Genomic DNA, 6,000 nt, shown 5'->3' on the forward strand with positions numbered 1-6,000 from the left:
GGTGTGTGCTCCCTTTTAGTTCTTAAGGATGCAAAACCCAATTTTGCTTCCAAGATAGTAAAATGAGTATTTTCTAAATCTATGCTTAAATAAATTTAACTACATGTGAAGTTATATTGAGGATTGAATTTTTCCTTTCATAATCGCCATTTGATCATCATTATTATTAATTTTAATTGTGATTGTGAATTGTTGATATAAGTTACTTTCAAGGGTGAATATGTTTACAATCATGGTTGTATGTTGAAAATAAATAATAACAATTAAAATATCATTTTGGTATATTCACATTAACGTCATGTTCCAATATTGATACAAAATTATCATCAATGATTATCGCTCCAATATTTATTGTTTATGCAATTTATTTTAACATTTTTTTTATATTTTAAGGCTATATCCTAAACCTACATTAAATCATGGTTACAAATCACAATTTATCAAAAAATAGTTCAACACTATTTGTAATCAATATATGTAATAAACCTAAATATGATCAAAGTCATAACTCAACTTTATAAAAATATAGTAAAGTAATGAAACTAAGTAAATGTTAAACCTATTGTAGTATTATGTACTAATGAAATGATAAAAATAATATTAAATGTCTTATAACTTAATTATTTTATAAAAGTAAACAAAATACATTGCTTAAGTGTTTCCTGTATAGTTGAACACTTCAAAGTCTAATAGTTGTGTATTCATGAAAAACTACAACATATAATAACTTGATATTAATCTCTATACAAAAAATAGTTGTTGTTCTAATGAATTGGTGAAATACAATAAATTATTCGGTTTTGGCCTCTATCAATTTTGACACAAATATGTGTGTAAATATATACATACATACATATATACATACATACATACATACACACACACACATATATATATATAAATATAATGAAAACTCAGCATTCCTAAAAAAAAAAGTGGCAACACACATTTGCAGGATTTGTATCTATGGTCATAACTGTTGGACTTGAAGAGTAATACAGGCCTCAACAACCACTATTTTGATTACGATGCTTGAAGATGAAGATGATGTAGTTGTTTAGATACCTTTAAGCTTTCATTGTATGTTGTCGAGTCTTCACAGAAGGTATTCCCAAGATTTTTAATTAACACACAACAAAATACTAAAACCAATAAAAAGAAAACGTGATTTGAAAAGTGGGAAAATGTTTATAAAAATTTTTATAGCCTTGTTAATTTATTAAGTTTTTTGTATAATTGATAAAACTATTTCCTATGAGATTCGTAACAAACTAACTGATTTCTTTGATAATCGATCAAACCACAAAATAGAGAAAACACATTTGATAGAGATGGATTTAAAATCCTTTTCACGGCAAGTGGACTGAGTCAATTATTGTACAACTGAAGGTTGTCGTATTCACAAGTAATTAAAGTTTACCAAAGTAGATATATCCTTCTGAGTGAAGTGATAAATGGATAAAAGTTGGTTGCATATATTTTTATAAATAACTTTCCTAACATAATATTTAGCAAGGTTGAAACTTTTACAAAATAATAAAGTTGAAGGATAACAATACAACACAAGTGTTGGGATTGAAATAGCTTTATGAATATCTTTTGTTAATGTCACTTATAAATGCTATGTTTGTTCAAGTTCACTTTTCCTATGGTCAAACCAAGTAAATTCCTTGCACCGAGGTTATCTAAAATCATAAACTATTATAATCAATTCCTTGCATCATAATAACTTATTTTGTGTTAAGATGGAACAACTCAAGCCAAATACTCAACTTCATTCCTGGCCATTGACATATATGGTTATAGGGTTCCTTCTAGCCTCATTCATGCTCCATAGGCATGAATGGTCGTTCCTCAACATTAAAGATTAGTATACTATCAAACCATTAGAACTTGAATTCATATAAAAGCACACATTCATAAATAACAATAACTGAAGAAATATCACATTACTTTCCAATCGCATCAGGATAAGTTTAGCAACTCATGGTAAATCTTATAGTGAAGCATAACGATGAGAAGTTAATAATAACAAACATGGATCCCTTAATGTTGTAGGTCAACTTAGGCTCAGATCTTTCACCTTCAGATTTGTCTCTATTTTGGCCTCTAGAATTTGGTCTTCATAACCTGATGTATTTGTGTTTTCTTTTGTTTGAGCTTCAATGCTCTGAGCCTCCACAAATGGTATGTTAGGACCTATCTATTTATGGAGTTTAATGAAGAGCTTAAGCATATTCATCTTCTACTCAATGCAAGCCAATCAGCTTAATGGATTGGCTTTTTTCATCTCGAAGAAACCTTTTGGCCTTAAGCTCCTTTTTCGGCTTCAATAAATTCAAAGAATTTTGGTTCTTCAGGGATTCACTTCAAGTTATGCCCAACGAAACCCTTTCTTATCTATGAAACTTCTTAGATTTAGGATTGACTTCAAGCAAAGCCTAAGCAAATCATAAATCTTTCCCTTTAGGTTTAGGTTAGCTCCAAGCCCTTTCTAAGCAAACATTAGTTTTCTTCTTTGTGAAGGACTCTTTCTTCTCAACCAATTGGAATTCACTCAAACTTTTAAATCTATAATTCTTCATCCATCTGGAATCCGCTTAGTGTATGCCTTTAGTGGTCAACAATTTGGAAGTTTTAAAATGCTTATTGTATAGAGACAAACAACTTAGCCTCTTTCCATGTGCTGGGCGAATTGGTCAATTTTTGTTCATTTGTTTATTTTCTATTTTTCTGTTTTTTCTGCAATATTCTTCATATTCTTCTTTTTCTCTTCTTCTTTTGAGTCAAACTCTACTTTATAGGGATTGCATTACTTCCCTTTGGGTTTTTAATGTGTTTTTACTCATTATGCATGCCTAATTTGCTATGATTTTCACAATAGTTTGTCCCTTATCAACATCCCAGGATATTATTCAATTAACAACTTCCATAATCGATTAGATATGCTTTCTGCAATAATTTCCAAGCGATAATAATGGATTAACACGTATCACAATCGATTAAAGTGCTGCAACTATTTTTCAAATTTAACTTAGAGTAATCGATTAACATCTTAAATTAATCGACTAAATCCATCAATATCTATTTTAAATCTCTATATTTTATACAAAAATTATATAACAAAAATGAATCAAATTGAGATATTTTGTGCAATTTTCGTACATTCTAATTGTGCATGCAAGATTTGATATTCACGGTTCTACGTTATTGTGAAAGGACTTTGTTGTTTGCTTTTGCTATGATAATTTGGTAAACCTTTCCCCTGTTGTTCTTTCTAGATTGTTCTAGTGTTTTTCTCTTGTTCAAGAGTTTATAAGGAATATATCTTCTTATATGTGTGTTTATTTTTTTATTTTCTCTTGTTGAAACACTAAAGACTTAGATCTATTTTAGTGTGTTTTTTTTTATTTGTATGTAAATTTCTATTTCTAATTTCTTTGATCCAAATTCACTTAAAAAAATGTTTCAAAACTATTTAGAACTTATCTTAGTGGCAAGATAATTGTAACTAATAATAAAGATATTTTAATCAATTGAAATTATTTTATGTGAGGTTCGAAATAACTGCAATGAATATTTTAGTAGATGATTACTTTATCAAATCAATTTGTTAAAATCACTTATAAATCATTGAGTTGTTTTGGAGGTCTATTTGAATCCATGAAAATGAGTTCTTAACATTAAAATTGTCATGTGCCTTTAGAAGAATATTACACGTTTATTTTAACAGGTTTAAAGTACAATTTAATCGATTAAATGAGTCTGTATTACTTTCTTGACACTTATCTTTCATTTTTAATCCATTAAGTTTTATTTAATCAATTCAATTATGACATGCATATTTGTTTTGGTCTAAAAAGGGAGTCCACATTCTTTGCCACCGGTTACACTGTCATTGCTCATTAAAAAGTTACAACTTCCACCAAGTTTGTTTTTGGTTGAAGAAAATTTTTATTCACAATATAGTAACCGTCTCATATGAATTAAAATATGTACAATTTTGTTTTAATTTCAAAACTATCAAGAAAATTAAACCTTTGCCATTTTTCATTCTTACCTAATAACATACAAACCATTATTTCAAATTAAAATTGATTGATTTCATAAAAAAAAATATAAGTTTGTTTGTATTACTGGAAGAAGGTCTTCATTAGCTGGTAAACCTTCCACCCAACATCTTCATCTTCTCAAAGACCAAGAGTTGGAAACCTTTAAACATGGTTTTCTAACAATAAGGAGAAAATTATGTATTTCTTTAAGAGATAAGAAAAAACATATTAAGACACCTAAGGTTCTGAAGTTTTCTTGGTTAAAAGAAGAAAAATTTAGAGGTGTGAAGAAATTGGCTCAACACTAGAAATTACAAACTTTTCTCGAAAAGACTAGTTGAATTTATCCTAATATGATAAAAATATGTTCTCATATCTAACTTCTAAACGCTCTACTCTAAAATCTTTAGTCAAAGGTATAGACTTTGAGATTACTTTTAAGATTTGGAAAACTATTTTTGGTCTAAAGTATATTGGTGTTCAAGTTAGTAAAGGAAACATTGTTGCTACTGAAATTTCAACAAGGTTCAATATTTTAGGAGCTACTTGAGGAAGCCTAAAAAGGGATTTTACGCATGTGGAGTCAGACTAAAGGAAAGGCTACTCGTTTTCATTGTAGCATGGTAGATTACACCACTGGGATTAACCAAGTTATGTTGAATAAAGAGGATTAGATTTTGATGTACTACATTCATAATAGAATTGAGGTAAACTGGGACTATGTTATCAAAGATGATATGGTTAAATCTAAACTCTTATCATATTAGAGGTTTCTACATGTTGTTCTAATATCAAAATTTCTCCAACATTTTGTTATGGGTCTTAATGGAGTGTCATTTGATGTTATCAAAGGAATCAATGACATTAACAATGTCACTCTTCATAAAGTGGGATGCATTAAGGTTGATGACCATTGGGTGCGCAAATATGATAATGATGGATATGTTGTAACAAAAGTAATTGCTTAAGATGAAGCTTGTCCAAGTAACACAAATAAGATTAAATTAAGAATTATTGATATTTTACCTTATGTTCCTCTTGTTGATCATTGTATTCCTTTGCCTCCATTTGAGAAGTAGTTGTGGTGCACGATTTCAGTATTTTGATGATCAAATTGAATTGGTTCAAAATCATCTTCATAAACTCAAATTTACAGGGGGAAAATAAGTTGGTTGTGCTACATTTCATCATGTTTTAATTGTCATTATGGTCTTTTAGTTTGTAATCCTGTATGAAATGGTGTCTTATTTGTTTGTACTTTTTTATTATTATTTCTTACAAATCTAGACACATCAATTGGATATTCTCCATGAAATAAGGGAAGTTTTTTTTTTCATTTGTTGTTGTTAGCAAGTGTGCCTAAATCTATTTGATGAATCCAACCATTGAAGCATTTCTAAAGAAGATTGAAGACTTAGATGTGTCTTAGTGTTTTTGTTTAACTTTATTGTCTAAATTTATTTTTATGAGTTTTTTTATTCTTATTCATTGAAAAAAATTTGTATCAAAATTGTTTAGAACTTCTCTTGATGGCAAGAAAATTTTAACTGAATCAAAGATTCTTTTATTCATTCAAATGTTCTTATCTGAAGTTCAAAATTGCTGCAGTGAATATTTTACTAGGATTTTTTTTATTGAATCAATATGTAAAAAAACCCTAAAAATTGTGAGTAGTTTTGGAGGTTTATTCCAATCTATTAAAAGAAATTTTAAACATATTAAAATTGTTCTGACCTTTGCTAAGACTATTATTAGTCTATTTTAACAACTTGAAAGTTCAATTTAATTCATTCTTGTCACTAGTAAGAGAAATCAATTGACTAAAATATAATTTTAATCCATTAAAATTGACAGTGCAGATTCTTTATAACTCTCTCATTTTCATCTCATTTAGTACAAAATTTAAAATTTGAACTTCATATATTTTTAAATTTTGGGGGTTGACGCT

This window comes from Phaseolus vulgaris, chromosome 3 (genome assembly GCF_051622355.1).
Source record: "Phaseolus vulgaris cultivar YP4 chromosome 3, ASM5162235v1, whole genome shotgun sequence".
In the NCBI taxonomy this organism is placed as follows: domain Eukaryota; kingdom Viridiplantae; phylum Streptophyta; class Magnoliopsida; order Fabales; family Fabaceae; genus Phaseolus; species Phaseolus vulgaris.